This window comes from Ailuropoda melanoleuca, chromosome 17, assembly GCF_002007445.2.
Source record: "Ailuropoda melanoleuca isolate Jingjing chromosome 17, ASM200744v2, whole genome shotgun sequence".
Classification (NCBI taxonomy): domain Eukaryota; kingdom Metazoa; phylum Chordata; class Mammalia; order Carnivora; family Ursidae; genus Ailuropoda; species Ailuropoda melanoleuca.
Window position 1 is genome coordinate 5,105,313 of NC_048234.1, and position 21,355 is coordinate 5,126,667.

Genomic DNA, 21,355 nt, shown 5'->3' on the forward strand with positions numbered 1-21,355 from the left:
CCATGTTCATTCCCTCCCGACACTGCCCCGTCAAGGAAGTTGTGATCGCAATTTCTAAAAAAGGACTTATAACAAGAGGATTGGCCAGAGAGACTCCAGTCGTTACTGCTGTGGTTGGTCCCAATTCAGTACCTGCTTCCTGCGGCTTTTATTCCAGATAGACGGTAGAACCCTCAGCCAAGGCTTCATCCCCAACGAGTCTGAGCCCTTGATTTCCCAGATGCTTGTAAAGCACCTGGGTTGTTGCAGTTGCCAGATCCTGATTGTCACCAGACATAAGGGCACCAAGAGGTGGCTCAGTGAATCCTAGAGTCCTAACCAGTTCATCCTTCCCTCCATTTGCTCATGATAATCACAGTCAATTATCCTGTCTGCCTGGTAATCCACCGAATGGAGGAGCCCCAAATAATCAGCCATCAGCCATAGCTTTGGGTTCAGTAGAACGCTTCTGCACCCCCCACCCCAGTACACCTGTCCCCTCCACACAAGTAACCAGTCCTTCCAGCCCAGAAAAACTGAACATTATAGGGACAGAAAAGAAGCACAATTTCCCCAAATGAGTCCCTGGCAGTGGTGTGGAGAAAAGCCAGTCCTGCTTGGAACCTCAGGTTTGGATACAAGCATATGTTTTCCTTTGAAGGACAGCACCCAAACTCTTGAGAGTATCATCCTTAGGCTGGTGCATTAGCTAAACGTTAAGAGGTCATTCCGATTTTATTAGATAAGCCACTTCCGGAGGAAAGAGTATATGAAAAGGCCACTGGATACCATGATCGTGTGCTCACTGTCATAACTCCTTTGGCTGAAGATAGGTCCCTTGCACTTAGGATCCCATATTTAGGCTCTGTGGGCCCTTGGATAGTGGTGCTGACTGACACACTAGGGTTGGGAAAAGAAACCCATACCCAGAATACGTACCAATCCTAACCAGGCTCAATCATTGTTCTTTCCAGGGAAGAATGGTTCTAATGCAACCAACTTTTTTTTTTTTTAAAGATTTTATTTATTTATGTGACAGAGAGACAGCCAGCGAGAGAGGGAACACAAGCAGGGGGAGTGGGAGAGGAAGAAGCAGCCTCCCAGCAGAGGAGCCTGATGTGGGGCTTGATCCCAGAACGCTGGGATCACGCCCTGAGCCGAAGGCAGTCGCTTAACGACTGCGCTACCCAGGTGCCCCTCAATGCAACCAACTTGACATCTAAGTGCTAGCTGGTCTCCTGAAAANCACGGTTAGCTCTCCATCAGTATGAACTGCCATTGTCTTGATTGCTACCCCAATTTTAACCACATTTGGGCTGGGCGTGGGATAAAACACAGATTTGTTTTGTCTGTCCAATCGCTTCCTTCAGAATGCTGTGACAATTTTCCCCTTTGTGTGCCTTCCTAATGTCTCGGTCAGATCCCTTAGTTTTCTGGCCACTTTCTGATATTGAACAGCCCAGGGGGCTTCAATTTCATTCTCATCTGTGCTCCCCTCTCCTTTCCCCCCAGCACTAGTCAGGCCTTAGTGTGGGGGGGATAAGGAGACTTCTCTTTTCGCTCTTTCTTCCTTCTCTGGTGCATTGGGATTTGCCAGCGGGCTGGGAGGAGGAAAAGCACATTTTCTGTGGCAGCTCTTGCTCTGCTCTCTTGCAGGGCTCGTGGTGGTTCTCGCCTGGTGGGTCTGGGAGAGGAGGACGTAGGGAGTGAATGTGCGAGTTCTTTGAGAGAAGCCATGAGGGGTCCATGGTATGGAGATGGAGGGGCCTACGCTCTGGCTGACCTCTTTGCACTTCCCTTAGCTTCTGCTCCTTTTGGGAATTCCTAACATTCTTGCTGCTTGGGAATCCCATATGTCAAGTAGCTGACCTGGGCAGGGTGACAGCAGGACCCGGGGACACCAGCCCATTCTTGCCCTGACAGACAGCGAGTGCTGGCTTCTCCACTGCTAACTGCTCTTTCCACTCTGCCATCCACCATCTTGCCCCAGGCAGCCCACACCTTTCTCAGAGGAGCAGAGAGATGGCCAAGTGGAGTGAAGTCTGAACCCTTACCATCTGCAGACACTGCTGTCTCTGCCAGGAGTTCCACTGGCGCAGGCCCTCTACTGAGTTAGGGTGAGGTGAAGCATGGCAGGGGGAGACAAAGGTCATAGCATCCTCCCCACAAGACCACCAGCAAGTTCCTCCCAAGACTTCTTTTTGGTGGTGATAACAGTGGGACCAGGTCCCACACTTAACAAGCCCTGGGGGGAGCATCTGCACCCTGGGCGGACTTCTTTAGACTATGAAAGCCTATTGTTCCCAGCCTTGGAACTTGACTCTAACATTTAGACAACAGCAACGGTCCTACTCACTGAGATTCCTGTATACAAGAGTCTCACATGGTACAAGGGGCCATGATTATCATGGGAGCACACGCAGGTATCTGTCTTCTCCCTCTCCCACCCCAGATCTTCCCACCCCGCTCTTCTTGTAGGCTGGGCGGTCTTTGGTTGGTGCAGACCTAGACCAGCTTGGGGGACGGGCTGGCATGGGTAGTGAAATTGCTCCTTTCTCATTTCAGTATGGGTATTCCTGGTTTGTGTGTGTGTGTCTTTCTCATCTGGAATACTGGAACCTTCTCATTGGATTCTGGACTTCTCATAGAAGTATTTTGGTCCATATATTATTATTAAATCAGTATTTCTGTGAAGATATCACTCCTTAATTAAACTCTTAAAACTTGTATTCCTATGTGTAAAATGGGGAGATAGAGACCTATTTCCAAGGAAGACTAAGCTAAATTATGAGCTTACAGCATATAACATCTCTTCACTGTATATCCCATAAGGGGTCTACATTTAATCTCACAGGTCAGTGGAAGGTGCATTTCTTCCCCTTCTCCTCATGCTTTCTCCTCTGGCAACCAGTTTTTCCAACCCCTCCACCCACAAGGGAGGAAGAATTGCTGATTGTATTGCTCAGGGTCCAGAACATCTGGACTTCTGCTTTAACTTCTGCCTTGTCTCCTGTTTCACCTTCCTAGAGTCTAATAATATCTACACAGCAGCTAGAGAAATCCTCCTAAATGATAAATCAAATGATATCTCTCTCTCCCTTGCTTAATACCTTCCAACGGCTTCCCAGTGCTCTTGGAATAAACTCTGAAGTCCTGACAGTATTCATCATGGCCTTGTCAGCACCACATGGTCTGGCTTTAACCCCTCCTCCAACCTCATTCACAGTACCTTTCCTCTCGCCCTCCATGCTATGGCCCCACTGGCCATTCTGAGAATGTCCTAAAGTCTTCCTTGCCTCAGGACCTTTGCACATGATATTCAGCTCTAATATGCCTCTCCTGGCTCTGCACAACAGATGACTTTGCATTCATCAGATCTAGCTCAAATATCATCCTTGGAAGGCCTTCACGAGCCACCCAAGCCACTCCAGCCCTCTGTCAGTTACTCACCATGTTAATTTCTTTTAAATCACTTTCCACATTTTAAGTAACTTTTTATTTGCTTACCTGATTTTAGTCTGTTTCTCCCACAATGACATAAGCTCAGTGAGGATAGCGCTTTTTCCATCCTGTTGTATCCCTGATGCCTAGAACAGCACTTGCTATTTAGTAAGTGCTTAGTAAATAATTGATAAACGAATGCAAAATATTAGGCCAGAGTTACCACCAGGAAGAATCGCTGTGAGTTAAAGGCTGAGCGTCCATGAGCCATCTCTTCTGGTATTTGCGTGGCGAGCAGACAAGGCAGGGCAGACTGATACCATTTCTGATACCGTCTTGCTGTCTTCCTCTGTACCTACATTTGGGTGAGTAGGGTGGGGCCTACTTCGGAGACCTGATCATGTTAAATTCAGAGCGTGAAAAAACCTTTGCAAGAGGCCTATGCTGAATTTCCTATTTAACTTTGCCAGGAAGCCCTACAGCAGCATACCAGGTGTTTGCCATCTGCTAAGTTAGGATTACTCTAATTGTAATTCTTACAACGTATAGGTATCTCAGTAATATCCAGGCATTTATGGGCCTTGGATGCAATAATATCATATTAACAAAACCCGACACCGAATCAATAATGTATTCGTGCCTGATCTCGAGCCAAGCTGGGAAATGCACAAAGATGAGTATTTGGGGCCAAAGCACAACTTGAAGGGTGATCTGAGCTCTGGACCCAGTTCTAGGAGTCAGTTTTGGCCAGGCTGGGGCTGGGGCAGCCGGCACCAGTAAGCAGATGTAGCAAGAAAGAGGAAAGGCTGGAGCCAGATGAGGGGTGTCCTGGACCTCACGCTGAAATCGCAGGCTCCCGGTTTGGGCCCAAGATAGAGAGATTGTTCATGGAGTTAAGGGAGGCGGTTTCTTTACTCCTCAGCTTCCGAGGGCATGGAGGGAAGGCAGCTCTCTAACTGGTGATAACACAGTCCCTGGTGTGGTTCCAGGCAAGCAGATGACGGCACGGCTTTTGTGTTTGCCGTCCGTAGGAGTCATACATCCTACGTGTGCGGGGGTAGGAGACATCTCACGCCACAGAAACCACGCGTGTCCCATTGCCTGGGCTACTCGAAACTTTTTGAATTAAAAGAGCCGGTTTATGCAATAAAAGGCAAGTCATCGATTCATGTAACTAAGGTGTCTGGGGTGGATCTAGCTTTAGGCTGGGATGGCTACAGAGGTTCAGATAATATTGTCACAAGTCTCTCTTTTTCTGACTGTCACTCCCCACCACTCAGCTGCTTGTCTCTGCTTGCTCTTACTTTCAGTTAGGCTTTCTTCATGCGACAGCAGCATTTTGTCCTCATCTTACAAAGATTTTACTTATTTATTTTTTTGAGAGAGAGAGCAAGAGAGAGAGCATGAGTGGGGGGAGGGTCAGAGGGAGAAGCGGACTCCCCGCTGAGCAGGGAGCCCCATGTGGGACTCGATTCCAGGACCCCGGGATCATGACCTGAGCCAAAGGTATATGTTTAACCGACTGAGCCGCCCCAGCCCCCAGCATGTTGTCCTCATTGGGTGCCCGCGATCCCATGGCCGCAGCCTCAAGCTTACATTGTCTTTAGAACTCTTGCTCTTTGGAGAGAAGCCATGTTTTTTATTCCCCTGCCCCAAAGGGCTCTGACGGGTCTTACTCGGGTCTTGTGTCCAGATCAAATCCAATCAGTGTGTCCAGGTGTTGTGGGAATACGGTCACTGATGGCCTGTCTTGGTGACATGCTTAACCGTACGGTAAGGAGGTGAAGACACTTGATGGACAGTCCCCACCTGACTCACAGCGAGAGGGGAGACAGTTACCAAGAGGAAGGGATACAGAGCTCATCTAAAGGAATGAATTTCTTCCATGCGGATGCTTCATGCACGTGGAAAAGAGCACACGTCAGAGCCCAGAATTGGATAATTCGACTGTACACTCGCCAAAGACCGAAGAAGTGTGCGGCCAAAAAATTAAAGCGAGACCCTTTTCACGGGGTGACCCTAAAGCATCATGGGAAATTAGGGAGTGGAGAATTGTTGTGTTGTAATTTTGGGAGATTTTTCTTTCTAGAAGAGAAAGCACTTTTCACGTTCAGGTCTTGATTTCTTTCTGTTTCCTGTTAAAATTGAGGCATTCTTCTTTTGTGACATGGGTTCGTTGTACAGTCTCCCCGGTCGATTGCATGGATCGAAGGAGTTTTACATAGTTTGAGACGGAAGGGAGACGAGCAGGTGATGATTTGGGATTCCGTGCTCTACGGATTTGGAATACATATGATTAAAGTATACTTTCAAACACTATCACGGATCCTGAATATACTGCCCCTCTCACGGTTCCGAAACGGCATGAAGGAACGGTGGTGGCCCCACGGCGGGGGAGAGGGGGCTCAAGAAGTGGGAACAGCCATAACCCTGTGGACCCCGGGCTTGCCTCTCGAGTATTCCTACATCCTCCCCACTCTCCCTTACACACTGAGGGGAAGGAGTCCCACATCTAACTGGACAGTATCTGGAGACACTTTTTGGTCCAAGGTATTAGTGGGATTGGTCATTGTGTTAAAATTCTTCACACTTATTCTGTCCCGGCTCCCTCTGTCTCTTTGATAAACAAACCACCGCAAGACCTGTCTTCTCGGGGCAGACCTGTCTGGTATCTCCTGTTCTACTCTCAGAGATAGGCAGAGACAGAGACACACAGAGAGAAACCAGAGCCTTTTAAAAACCTAATCTCAAAAGTGACATCCATCACTTTGCTGGAAGGAAGTGACACTGTGGGGGACCATCTGAGAGATGGTCCACCTACCATACCTTATGCAACATAAAAGCCTCACAGAGTTTCAACTTCATTCAAAAAGCAATGGGCATCATTACACAGTTTTAAATAAGGGGCCGGCACGATCAGACGTGTTACGTCCTTTGAAGAAACAGATTTCGTTTCTACTGATCAAAATCAATGTCATCTTTTAAAATTTTCCTTGGTTTATAAAAAGTGTGCAATTTCGGCTTTGCTTTTCTCATTGGCACAAGAGTTTTAAGAGAGTTTACATTTTCTAGATAGTAGAGCTTTTTTTTGTTTTTGTTTTGTTTTTTGGGTTTTTTGGTTTTTGGGGTTTTTTTTGTTGTTTTTTGTTTTGGGTTTTTTTTTGTTTTTTGTTTTGTTTGTTTTTTACTTCACTGTTATTTTATACATTTATTGCTTTATGGGCAGGAAGCATAATCTATGCATTTCTACTTGGAAGTGTTCCTTGGTCAGTGGATTTTTTTCCCTTTTTACTCTGACCTATTTCTCGATGTCATGTGCAGCCTTCTTATCGTGTTGCTTACGTGTCTCTGTCTACATAGTTTCCTTTTACTTCATCTGTCAAACACGGAGAAAGGCGTGTTAAAATCTCCAGTTTAAAAAAATAAAATCTCCAATTTTGCCATATGGATACTGATGGTTCACTGTTTAATGGACACAATTCATGAGGGATGCTCGTTATATTGTAAGCTATATCCTTTTTACTATGAACAACCTTTCCTGTCCAAAATAATGATTTTTCATATTCGTCTGTTGGTTTACACACTTGTTAGTTATGTTGCTCACCACTCCTTCATCTTCAATTTTTCAGATTATTTTTCTTTAGATACCTCTCCTAGGTTCTGCTTTTTGGTGCAGTCTGCGAATATTTAATAAAATAAAATGTTTAAAAAGGTAAGTCTGTCTGAGTTAAATTTATTGATGAGCCAAATTACCGTATTTTTATCATCTTGCATTTTTTCTAATCCTTTCTATTCTTAATATTTTCAAAACAAAAACAAAACCTTTCACTCTATAGTATTTGCTTTCCTTTTTTTGACCATCCTTCCCTTCTGGTCATTGGAAGGTTCAACACTTTCTTTTGTTTTTTTTTGTTGTTGTTGTTGTTCTCCTCGTGGCAAGTAGTGGCAAACACTGCCCTGAGAATTTTCTAGACATTGTTTCCATTTTGTAGCTTTGAGTGTTCCTATAGGTAAGTGTTACCAATACCTGATTTTGATTCATCCATGTATATGCTTTGTGTGTGTGTGTGTGTGTGTGTGTGTAAGATGCACATTGGAGACTCTCCAAGATCCCCACCACAATCTATTCCCCGCTTACTGTTCATGCCCTTGTAAAATCCTCTCGCCTTGAGAGTGGGCTGTACTTGGTGACTTGCTCCTAACGGACAGGATATCATAAAAGCAATGGGATATCACTTCCAGTATTGAGTTACCAAAAGACGGTGATGTCTGCCTTTCTCATCCCCCTCAGCTCTCTTACGGGCTCATCTGAGCAGGGTTGCCGGATTTAGCAAATCAATATACAGATGCCCAGGTAAATTTAAATGTTCAGACAAGCAATGAATAATCTTTTCGTGTAAGTGTGTCTCCTGCAATATTTGGGACATACGTATACTCAAAAATTATTCGTGGTTATCTGAGATTCAAATAGTTGAAACTTATCTGGCACTTGTGTCTAGAAATAAACAAAATTTGCTTTTAATGAACACACACGTGTTAAATTTTGTCTTGGACTTCCTTCCATGTCAGCCCGTATAGACACAGAACATGCTCTGTGCGATACTCACACACTCACACACTCATGCACACATATATTCTCACTCCATTTTTCTGGAAATGGAAGCTCTGACTAGTCATCAGCACTTGGGATCACCATGACGTAGGCCCTTAAGAAATGTGTTCCCAATATTGAATCCATTAGCAAAGGCTTTCCTTCCCTTTCCTTGTTGCTGAGGTCAGGACAGCAGTTTGGCTGCAGACGCCTGGAGTACACGTTGATGGTTATAACACCTTCCTGAAGTCAAAGCACTCCCACCAGCCTGCTGAGTTGTATACCTCTTTGTTCCCCCTCGCTTGTGTTCCGGGCACCTGGAGACACCTGGATGTTTGCATAAAACCTGTCCTCCAACGCTCTTCCTAGCTCCTGACATGCCGTCCTGAATGCCTTTTGCCAGCCACCATGGTCAAAACTACTTACAGTCACATGGGAGCAGCAGGGAGAGAGGTTGAACAAAGCAGACAGACAGGCCAGCAGCCCTCAAAAACCGTATCTTCTTTCAGCACGCGTGGGCTAACACACATGATGGAGTGGGCTGCTCTTGTGTTTAATACGCTATGGGAAAGTAATTCTGCGTTACTCAGAACTTTTAATGGACACATATCTATGGCTTAGATATTAAAGAAATCTTTTTTCCAGCTTTTATTTATTTATTTGAGAGAGAGAGCATGAGCAGGAGGGGTAGAGAGAAGCTCAAGGAGACTCTGTGCTGAGCACAGAGCCCGATGTGGGGCTTGATCTCACAACCCTGAGATCACGACCTGAGCGGAAACCAAGAGTCAGATGCCCAACAGAGTGCCCACCCAGGTGCCCCTAGATGCTAAACAATTCTGAGATGAACTTTACTTTAATGAATCAGTGCTCCCCAAGGCAGTGCTCGAATAGGTACTTGCGGAATCAGATCTTGAGGCAAGGGCTTGAATACCGGTGGCTTTTCTGGCAGGTGGTCCCCAAAGCACAAGTAGGGGAAGATGGGGACAGAAGGAGGAGATGATGGTACAAGGTGCCCTCATGAGCAGGTTCCCACTGTGGGCAGCTAGAACCCAGTCCCACTGGGGACATCTGGGATACAGTATGGAACATGCACCAGGATATCCCAACTAGGAGCAAGGAAGCAAGGGTATTAATCCTCCGACTCCCATCTGTTTTTGCTGAGGGCTGCTCCTGGGAACTCCCACACTCTGGCGCACCCTGAGTAGGTTAAGAGAGAGCTCATAGGTGGAGAATTACAGGCTTGCCGTTGGACGCTGTTGACGCATGCATGCTAAGAAGCTATGAGCAGGGAACCCAGACGATGTGCTAGAGTTGACCTTTGGCACTGCTCACATGCCCATGTTCATTCCCTCCCGACACTGCCCCGTCAAGGAAGTTGTGATCGCAATTTCTAAAAAAGGACTTATAACAAGAGGATTGGCCAGAGAGACTCCAGTCGTTACTGCTGTGGTTGGTCCCAATTCAGTACCTGCTTCCTGCGGCTTTTATTCCAGATAGACGGTAGAACCCTCAGCCAAGGCTTCATCCCCAACGAGTCTGAGCCCTTGATTTCCCAGATGCTTGTAAAGCACCTGGGTTGTTGCAGTTGCCAGATCCTGATTGTCACCAGACATAAGGGCACCAAGAGGTGGCTCAGTGAATCCTAGAGTCCTAACCAGTTCATCCTTCCCTCCATTTGCTCATGATAATCACAGTCAATTATCCTGTCTGCCTGGTAATCCACCGAATGGAGGAGCCCCCCAAGGCTCAGTGCCGGGTGGTATGGCTCCTAGGCCAGGACAATCAGCAGCAACAGTAGGTAGGCCAGCCTTGGTTATTGGGAGCTCATGCTGTTGGATCCACAAATACCCTTTGTTATGGAGGAAGGCACTGGGTGGCTGAGGACAGAGGTGGGCTGAAATCTACAAGTTATCCCATTCACTTGGTTCTTTAGTGACTTGTCAGGAATAGACGCTTTCTAGATGTCACTGACATGAGAGACATGGACCCCTACACTTTGCGCCCACTCCATATGTCTACCATAGACCTCTTTCCTTCTCCAGATTGCTTGTTTGTGTCTTCTAGACTCCCTCCCTCCCCCACCCAGGCCCCTGACAGTCAGCCAAGACATTTGCCACCACCAAGGAATCTGTGTATAGCCTTATCTCAGACCACTTCTTTTTCCACACAAAGCTAATGGCCACTCTGAGCTTTGGCCCCTGTGTTGAGCCAGTCCCTTGATAAAATAAAATATAATAGTAACACACATTTGTGTGGATCTGTTCCCGTGAAGATACTTGAACACCTCACAGAGCAGTGGTCATCGGCTCTACTGCTGGGTCCCATTTGTATATGAATGTGGGGGGCGGGGGTTAGCACCACCCTTGACAATCCATTCGGTTTTTGCAAGGGCCGAGTTAGTGCATTAAAGAGAGATACGGGACCCATCGCCTCTGCCACCTGTCAGTGTCTTGGTGGAGCACTAGTTTCTGCCATTTCAGCTGGGATGAGTTACTGCTTTTAATTTACTGTGCCGGCTGGAATGCTGAGTAGTTTCAGGGGTTTCCACTTGGCCCTTTCCACCCTAATACCTTCCACTCTGCGGGTCAGGAACCAGTGAGAGGGTTCTTCCAGCTGCTAAGCATATCCAACCCAATTAAGCACTCAGAAACCATCAACATTATCACAGTGTGGATTGGCAGACTCATTGGGCATTTATGAGATGGACCTGGGCCAAGACTCCATTTATCACCTGGTTTTCACAAACGCACTCTAACTAGGTCATCAGGATGGTGCTCTGGTTTCTCTGGCATTGGTGTCAGCTCGAGCCCTGAATCCAATTGCCCTTGAAGTATGTAGGTGGTTCCCCTTCCACAGTGCACTGCACAGCGCACATGCTATGGGCATTTCCTTCTCTGCAGTTGGAGGTCCCTCTGGAGAAGGACTGGGGGGAATGAGTACTATGTCTTCTTTCTGATGCTCTGTAGGAATTTCTTTGAGAGGTTCTAGTATCTCCCTCAATCATAGGAGTCTGGATCTGAGAACTGGCTCAAATCCAGAAACCAGATGTTGGATTATCTTCCATTGGGCCACCCATCTCAGCATGGTGATCATCTGCTCTTGGTCTATTTTGGTTATACAAGCCAAGCGGTATCCTATTTGCATCCCACCTAGCTGCCCATAGCAATGCCATGGTCTATTATGCTTTGCCACCAAGCCCTGCAGCTCCAGGCCTCCTGGTTCCTATTCCGGCACTGCTGTCCATTATGACCATTAAATCCACCTTGCCTCTGATGCTTACAAGCCACCACCTTGCATCTGCTCTCCTGGAATTCTCTCATTCCCATTTGCTACTAAGGAGCCAAGCCTCACTGCACCGTCTCCATCTATCAGCCCTAGACTAGAGAGGAAGCTACCACTGAGCTTCTCAACAAAGCTGGGGTCCCCTTCACTAGCACATTCTCTATTCCTTTAGTAAAGGGACTCTCCTTTGGGGGCCTCCTGGTCTGCTGGCATGCCGGCTGTCTGGTCTCTATTAAATGTTCATCTCTAACATCTTGACATCTTCCTCAAAATTCTGCCAAGGCCATTCCAGCATCTCTGCTTCATTTTCTGTAACTTATTGTTGTTTCTAAGCTTCAAAAAGAAGCCATTCCAGGGGCTCCTGGGTGGCTCAGTCAGTTAAACGACCAACTCGACCAACTCTTTGATCTCAGCTCAGGTCTTGATCTCAAGGTCAAGAGGTCAAGTCCTGCATTGGGCTCCATGCTGGGGGTGGAGCCTACTTTAAAAAAAAAAAAAGGAAAAAGGAAAAAAGAAACCATTCCAACAACCTGGCTTGCCCCTGTCTTGCTATCCTCACCATGTGAAGTCTGCAGTCTCTGGAGAATATGCCTGTATCATGAACTTACCACTACAAAGCTTCTATTTCAGCTTCTTTGGTCCTTCACCCTCCAGAGCCTAGATATATTCTCTCACATCATTTCAAAACATGCCAGCTGTGCCCTGCAGCTCTTTTTGGGAACAACCACTTTCTTCTCCTAGCAGGAATAACACTTCCCTGTTCGAGTCATGCTGAATCTTGATCCTCATTCTCGCTCTCGAGACAATGAGAGACAGCAGAGGCAGACTCTGAGGACAAACAGACTTTTTTTAAAGGCCTGCTCCTTAGGAATCCTGTTTGCTGATCTCCAGGCAACAAAGTTGATGCCCGGTAGCAAGAGGGCAAAGGCCGCTTCTGTGGATTCATTGCGTTCAGAGGGAATCAGTGGTTCCAAGTTCTCAACAATTAGGAGAGGAGACGGACCGGGCTGTGCATTCAGCCTCCGCCATAATTCTGCCATTCTTACAATGAAATCTTGGGCCCTGATGTTTAGCATTACCTTCCCTCTGCCTGCAGGAGACAGAAGCTCTTTACAGATGACAATGGATGCTTCCTGGCATCCTCACCATGCCCTAAGCTGATAACTAGTTGACCCGAGTCTTCTTTTTTTTCTACAGAGGTTCCATGGCAGTCAACAATCCTTACATTTACTGCTGTGCCCGTATCTTTCAAGCGCCAGAGCTACTACGTAATTCTGTGCCTTTCCACCTATTATTCTATCCAAATAAACCATACGTGAAGATCTTAGCACATGTGAGTCGACAGCATGATAAAGATTTTGACGATATCCCCTTAACATCCGTAGTGCTGCGGTTGGAGAAGGATCCAATTTCAGAAACCCACCCTGAGGGTCTGCTTCTTAGTATCACTTCTTTTACCAACCATCTTGGGCTTGATTTCTCCCACCCCCCCAGAAACAGATCTTGAGACAAATTTTAGTTCAACTGGTTGGTTAGGGAGGTGGTCCCCAGGAAGCCTGTTGGCAGAGTGCGGAAGGAGACAGAGAAGGGGAAAAAGCCAATGGATGAATGTCAATGAGCAGGTTGCTGCTTTGGACAACTCAGACTTAATCCTGATACGAATCTCCTAGTTGTTCACCCACCAAAGGGCAAGGACCCTGTAGGATTTATCCTCCAGCTCCTTCCTATCATTAGGTGATGGCCGTCCCTGATCACATTGGCTGCCTGGCACTTTTGTCCTGCCTTATACGGGGGCTGAAAAAAAGCCCTTCGATCAGGGGTCAGCAAACTATAGCCTATAGGCCAATTCCAGTCCACCTCCTGTTTTTGTCAATAAAGTTTTATTGGAACATGGCCATGCCCATTCACTTACATTTTGCCTGTGGCTGCTTTCCTACTACAGGGGCAGAGTAGAGTAGCTGTGAAAGAAACTGTCTGTCCCGCAAAGCCTAAAATGGCTCCTATCTGGTCCTTTGCAGGAAAATTATTGGTGCCTCCAACTTTAGAGGGTTGCCGTGCTTGAGTATAGGATGCCACTGGGACCCACCCAAACTGAGTGCTGAGATGGCGTGAATGGCCAATGGCGGACATATACTACAATTTCCTTAACTACCCATTGGCAGTTACACAGATTATTCCTCCCTTCGCACTTTTGTAGAAAATCCTACAAAAAATAATCTTATATCGTCTATCTGTGCACACTTGCGCCTCTCTTTTCAGTCTTTTTTTCCACAGCTTTATTAGGATATAATTGAGATACAAAGAACTGCACATATTTAATATACACAATTTGATTAATTGGGACATATGCATATACCCACGATATCAGCACCACGATTGCGGCAATAAGCAAAACCATCATCTCCAAAAGTTCCCCTGTGTCCTTTTGGTGTGTGTGTGTGTGTGTGTGTGTGTGTGTGTTAAGGACACTTCACATAGATCTGTCACCTTAATAAATTTTTAAGTGCACAATACCAACCATATTATTAACTGTAAGCATTATGTTGTATAACAGATCTCTAGAACTCATTCACCTTGTGCAACTGGAACTTTATGTCCATTAAACAATAGCTCCCCATTCCCCCCTGCCTCCATCCCCTGGCCAATATCTCTGATGAACACAGATGCAAATATTCTCAACAAAACACTAGCAGACCAAATCCAAGAATACGTTTTTTAAAAAATCATTCTTCACTCTAAGTGGGATTTACTCCAGGAATGCAAGGGCGGGTCAGGAAATAAACTCCTAGAAGAAAAAACTCTTGGAAAGTAAAACTCCTAGAAGAAAACATAGGCAATGATTTCTTCGACATCAGCCATAGAAACATCATTCTAGATACATTTCCTCTGTGAGGGAAACAAGAGCAAAATTAAACTACTGGGACCAAATAAAAATAAAAAGCTTCTGCACAGCGAAGGAAACCATCAACAAAATAAAATAAAAAGGCAATATACTGAATGAGAGGAGAGATTTGCAAATGATATATTCAATAAGGGGCTGATATAAAAAATATATAAAGACCTGATGCAAGCCAACAGTCCCCAAAACATAATCTGATTAAAACAGGAAGAGGGTTGCACAGCCATTTCTCCAAAGAAGACATCAGATGGGCAACAGACACATGTAAAGAAGCTCAACGTCCCTCATCATCAGGGAAATGCAAATCAAAACCACAATGAGATATCACCTCAGACCTGTCAGAATGCCTAAAAGCAAAAACACAGAAAACGCCAGTGTTGGTGAAGATGTGAATAGAAAGGAACCCTCGCATGCTGCTGGTGGGAATGCAGACTAGTGCAGCCGCTGTGGAAAACAGTATGGAGGGTCCTCAAGAAATTAAAAATAAAATTACCACACGATCCAGTAATTCCACTACTGGGTATTTACCCAAAAGAAAACAAAAACACTCATTCAAAAAGATACATGCACCCCTATGTTTATTGCAACATTATTTACAATAGCCAAGACATGGAAACAGCCGAAGTAATTGTCCATGCATAGGTGAGGAGATAAAGAAGATGTGAGATATATATGTCTCACACGTCTATAATATATCTCACAGTATACAGACAATATTCCATTAATTAAAAAAGCAATAAAAAAGAATGAGATCTCACCATTTGCCACAGCATGGATGGATCTAGAGGGTATAATGTTATGTGAAATAAATCGGTCAGAGAAAGACAAATACCATATGATTTGACTCCTATGTGGAATTTAAGAAACCAAACAAATGAATAAAGGGGGGGGAGAGACAAACCAAGAAACAGACTCTTAACTATAGAGAACAAGCAGATGGTGGTGGGGGGTAGGGTTAGAAGAGGCGACAGGGAGGAAGAGCATACTCACCATGGGGAGCACTGAGTAATGTATAGAATTGCTGAATCACTGTATCGTACACCTGAAGCTAACATAATACTGTATGTTAACTATACTCCAATAAAAACAAAAGAAAATGAAAGAAAAGGAAAGGAAAGGAAAGAAAGAAAAGAAAAAAGAAAAGGAAAGGAAAGGAAAGAAAAAAAGAAAAGAAAAGAAAAAGAAAAAGTTCCAAACAACAACAAAAACACTGGTTAAAAAAAGGTACATATTTGGACATAAAATGTATAATGATATAAACATTGACATACGTATTTGCAGCACCTGTAAATCAATATAATTCTCCTGAGTTTTAACTAAATTATATCGGAAAGTTAACTACATTCTATGTTGAATAATGTAAGGCTTTAACCCACTTGGCCAGTGAATCCCCAAATTCCTCTCTCATAATTATCCCTGAAACTTTCCTAATAAAAAAAAAAATAGAAGCAATTAATTTTTACATTCCCTCTCTATCAAGATTCCTATAGCATCCACAGCACTGGAAATAAGTTGTGCTCACGGGGCGGAAATTCGGACATAAGAGTCTGTGGTTCCGGAGAGAAAGCTGGGCTGGAGACAGAGACTTGCAAGCTGTCAGCCCACAGATGGTCATTAAGAAATACAAGTATTTGAGACCACTCAAGGGAAAAAAAAAATGTAAATTGAGAAGTAAAATGTGCAGAAAATCTAAAAAAAGAGCGCTTAGGGACACTGACATTTGAGGCATGGATACAGGAGAAAAGTGAACTAAGCAAACGAGGAGAAGTGGGGGGATAGGACGTGATCCAGGAGCGTGGGGGGAGGCGCAGGCAGCGAGTGTCCCACGATGGGCTGCCAAGGGGTGAGGACTGTGGTGTGTCCATGGCTTTGGCCACAAGGACGGCAGCGGACACCGGGGAGACCACAGCCTTCACGGAGTAGCGGAGAAGGAAGGGACACAGCCATGAAGTGAATGCAAAGGCAAGGCGGGAAAATGAGGGTTATTTCCAGATTTTCCAAGATAACGTCAGTTCGGAGGAGGGGAAAGTTCGGGTAGAAGTTGGGGGAAGATGTAGCGTCAAGAAGACTTGCATTTTGAAGTTGGGGGGTATCTCTCCCCACCACAGGAGCCTTTTCCAAGTCTCAGAGCGTAGAGTTCTCTGTCGAGTTGTCCTCCAGCAGCTGGTCCTGTCTCCTCCTGAACCCCCTCCTCCAGGAAGCCTTCCTCCATGCCCTGCCTCCTCTGGGCCACCTTGCGTCTCCTGAGTGGGTGGATTTATCAAACTGTATTACAGTGATTTACAAACGTGTCTTCCTTTCCTCTATCAAGTTTTTAATTCCTTGTGAATAGAAGCCTTCCTTTTAGGAATAATTTATAATCTTGGAGGCCTAGAATTTGCCTGCAAAGAACAGGTACTTAATAAAAACTTGATTAAAAAATATTGCATGGATGGATGGATGAGAAATTTTGCAGAAATATGAAAAGTCCCAGTGCCTTATGGGTACTCCCACCTGTACAGGTCCACTGAGGGCCTCAGTCATGGCTCTAACCCAGGGTCATGCACATGCTATAGTTTTAAATATATATATTTTACCATGCATATATTGGTTATCATTTTAAACTGTAGGAAAGGGGGTGCCTGGTTGGCTCAGTTGGTTAAGCACCCAACTCTTGATCTCAGCTCAGGTCTTGATCTCAGAGTCGTGAGTTCAAGCCCCACATTGTGTCTACTTAAAAAAAAAAAAAAAGTAGGAAAGGATGTACAGGGAATTGTATGCCTGCCTGCCCTTCCTGTCTTGAGTCCCCAGCTTCCCTCCTACTGATGAGGGAACAGAAGGCCAGCTGAGCACAAAGCAGAAGCTGACACCCCACAACCCCCAGATGGGATCTGTGTGACATTCCTCAGGCACTCCTGGCTGCCCTAAAGCTAGTTGGAAAGGAAAAACAAATAGTTAAACTTAGAGCGATCACAATCGTGCAAGACCTGAGTCTCCCTCAGTATACAAATCTCTTAGCAATCTACAAGAACAAAGCATTTCTATCAATAACGTAGCTTCCAGAAGGAAATGTAGGTACAATTAAATGTCCTTATAACCTGCAGCCCATTGACAGATACTTGAGGGGGGCAGAGTACAACGTTCCTCCAGGAAGTTCCCCACTACCTTCCTGTGAATGCCTTGCTAGAGGGGAAAAACAACCTTACCTTGACAATGGCAGGGCCTCTGGTATCCCGGGAATCTTCTTTAGCATATGAACGTTCCTTCTCAACCTCCCTTTTTCCTTACCTCCCCCAACCCCATAGCATATAATCAGCCACCCCTTACAACCCGGGGCAGCAGCTCTTTCTGCCCGGGGGTCCAGTTCTGGTGCTTCAATAAACCACCATTTTGCACCAAAGACGTCTCGAGAATTCTTTTTTAGCTGTGGGCTCTGAACCTCACCTGTATTCCAAAACTACATCCCTACCCGTGTCTTTGTCGAGCCGAGCCGTTCTACGCATGTCGCGATGGGTGTTAATTCTGTAACCCTATGCTCCTCTTGCCTCCACTCCCCATAAATCCCAGCGTGGCCTGCGACCAACTGAAGCATCCTGGGGTGAGGAGAGAGGAGCCACAGTTCCTGTGCACACAGGAAACTGAGGGTCTGGGGGGCAGCGGACCCCAGGAGACGGAAGTCAAATCCACCTGCTGCCCCGATCAGGTGAAAACCAAGTCCGTATCCACTGCTCTGTGACATGGAGTTTGATACGGGTATTCTCGGCTCCCCGCTCCAACCTGCCCCTAGTATTTACTCCCCTTGCACTACCAACCTTTGCTTTTCCTAGCTGGCACCATCTGGGACAGTAGCCCCGATCCCATTCCGAGGTGGTCCCGCTGGACCTGGTGATGCCTCTCTGCCCGTCTCGCCCCCCTCCGGCCAACTCCAGCCTTCTGGTCATCCCATTAGCCCTCCTGGGCAGCCCCAAGGAGACCCTCACCTACACCACTGTCCTGCGCCGATTCTGGCACCAGACGGACGCCCTGATTTGTCTGAGCTCTGGTGCACTTTGCAAAAGGCTGTGATTTTGGAGGAGTTGAGACTGTGAGGTAGCCATTGTTTACTGGATTAAAGCCTTGGCATTCCCAGTCACACCCAGCCTCCGGGCTTCAGGAGCAAGAAGAAACCCTATTTACTGGCATTCAGTGGGCCTCTGGGTGTTATTTCAGATGCAGAATCATTAGCAATATACCCAAGAAGCAACAAAGCCTTGAATGGTATTTAGTGACAATTACTCAGCCAAACCATTGCTTACTATTATAGGGGCTTATTAGCACCAAATTGTTTCGATAGGAAGTGGCATCAGCAATAAAAAAGAATGCCTGCAGCTTGCTGTGCCATCCGAGTCAGCAGAAAGGGGCCGGAATGTGTGCGCATCTCTTTTACATCCCCCCAGAAAATCGGGGGGACCCGCTGAGATGTGTTGGCAGCGACAGGAACTGACTCAGGTGGCTTGGGGTAGAGAGCAGGTGGGGCTGTTCTCCGAAGTCACTCCCTCCTTCCTCTCGCTTCTCATTCCTGCGCGGAGGAGAGGTGCGGGGAGCCGGGCTCCCGTACACCTGCGCCCAGCTCCCCTTCGCGTCCAGCTGGGGGATCACGGGGGACACGCCAGCATCCCCTACCCCGTCTCTCTTTATACATTTATACACGGGAAATCTAGGACCCGCGTGCTGGGAGGGGCTTCAGAGCAAAGGCCTGCATTTTGCAAATCAAAAATAACCCATGCTTGGAGATGTTTAACTGCTAGACGGTCACGCGGCAGGACTGGGGTGAGAATCTGCGTGGGCTTGGTCTGTCCTTTCTCCACACCCTTTGTGTAGCCTGAATCACATTTAACTTACTTTACTTACAATAGAGAACTTACGGTACAGTGGGGTGAGCATGTCAGCTCTTAGGGCTGCAAATGGCTCAAACACTTGGTAATGGAGTTTTGGTGGGTGAAGCGTAGACACGGCCAGGAACTGAGAGGTACACGCAGGACTCAATGAACTTGACTTAGCATCAACTGTTTCTGTCTTCTTTGATCTGCATTTCATCTTCCACGGTTGGGGGTGTTAGGAAAGTTTTCAAGGCTAATGTAAGACTACACTTCTTACAGGCTAGGGGGATTCTTCGGGAACTCGCGCCCCTCCCCCTTTGACTCTCCGACTTCCAAGATCTACCCTTGGGACCCGCGAAAAAGTGTTATCATAAGAAGATTGAAGATGTATATAAATAAAAAGATTGAAGAAGAGTATGAAATGTAAACCGTGTTCGATGTAAATCTTCACATTTTGGTTTTAAGAAAATCAGGGCAACAGGGAAGGGAGGTCACACACTGTAGATCTGGGAGTTCTGTTGATGACTCTTACGTGAGTCAGTGTCGCAGCGCGCTTGGCTTGCTGTAACAGACTACTATAGACGGGGTGGTTAAAGCCACACACATTTCTTTTCTTCTCACTGTTGTGAGGGCCAAGGTCAGGGCAGCAGAATGGGCAGGCTGTGGTGGGAGCTCTCTTCCTGGCTTGCAGATGGCTGCCTGCTCTTTTCCCATGGCCTTTCCTGACTGCTTGCACATGGGGAGGGAGACCGCGGGGGCACTGGTGTGGGGAGACCTTTCTCTTCTTGCGAGGGCACTAATCCCACTGTGAGGGTCCCACCTCCACAGCCTCATCTAAACCCAGTCACCTCCTAAAGGCCCCACCATTCAATATCATCACTTTGGGGGTGCCAGCATATGAATGTGGGGGGAGGGGCCACAAACATTTATTCCCTACAGTCAGCAGTGTTGAATAAAAGTTTTTAAAGGCCAAATGTCAGCTATTGTTACATTCAAATAATATGGTGTTGAAAACAAAGGAAGCGATAAGCCACTCCAGCTTTTATGGGCCAGATCATAATGGAGTACACATCTCCTTTGCTTTACAAGACCCTTTGCTGGAATGATATGCATGGTGAGGACTGGGCCCCCCAAAATTAGTTACCCCAGTAATCTTATGTGGGCTGTAAAGAGTTTAAGAGAGAAATCACGTTTTTTTAAAGATTTTATTTATCTATTTGAGAGAGAGAGAGAGAGAGAAAGACAGTGCGCATGAAGGGGGGAGGGCAGAGGGAGAAAGAGAAGCAGACTGTCTACTGAGCAGGGAAGCCGGACATGGGGCTTGATCCCAGGACCCTGAGACCATGACCTGAGCCAAAGGCAGACTCTAAACTGAGTCACATAGGCACCCTGAGAGAAATCGTATTATTAAAGAGAAAAAATTCTGCATTAGGAAGTGAATGCTGAAGGAGATTTGAAATTTTATTGTGGACTAAGAAGAGCGGAGTAGTTGAGCTCTGGAAGCCATATGGCCCTAAACATCTGTTAGGCTATCTGGAGGCTATCTGGATGGTGACCATCCTTTGATTTGGGCTGTCATGGGCAGGCCAGACCCAAGCTTGCAGTCAGCCCAAGCAACACTGGAGATTGTCTGTTAGACTCGAGGGCTAGGTTTCCATGCAGCAGTGGTCTTCACACACTGAGAGATACTGAGACGGCTGCCATCTTGAATCAGTGCAAGTCCTATTTCTCTTCACTCGGCCTTGGTCTTCACTTTTCTTAATTTTGTGTGTTTTAGGTAGACATGGTAAGCATTTTCAAGTCCAACAGATTGATTTAACAAAGAATTATCTTTATGGGGGGAAAAAAATGTTTTCCTTGCAGAAGACAATACCACTGATTGAAAAATAAACTCAGTAGACACCATGGGCTGCCATGGGCTGCCATCATCACAGGCCTGGTGCCACGCAGAGCAAATAGATGGAGGACACACCCACCAAATTCACCCCACTATTTCCTCCAAAGGACATTTTCTTCCAGGTCACAATAGCAAAATTAAGGGGAAATCATAAATTCTACCTCCACCAAACTTAATACAATAGATGAACAGTTAAAATTTAAAAAGAAAACCAAAATTTTCTCATCAACAACAACAAAAAAAGGAACTTCAAGCCATAATCTTTGAGAAAGAAAGAGGCAGAGGAGAGACAGAAACAGAAGACCCTAAGAATCTGCACAGCTTGGGGCATTAGGAGGTCTTAGAACTGCCTCTGGGGACGCCTGGGTGGCACAGCGGTTAAGCGTCTGCCTTTGGCTCAGGGCGTGATCCCGGCGTTACGGGATCGA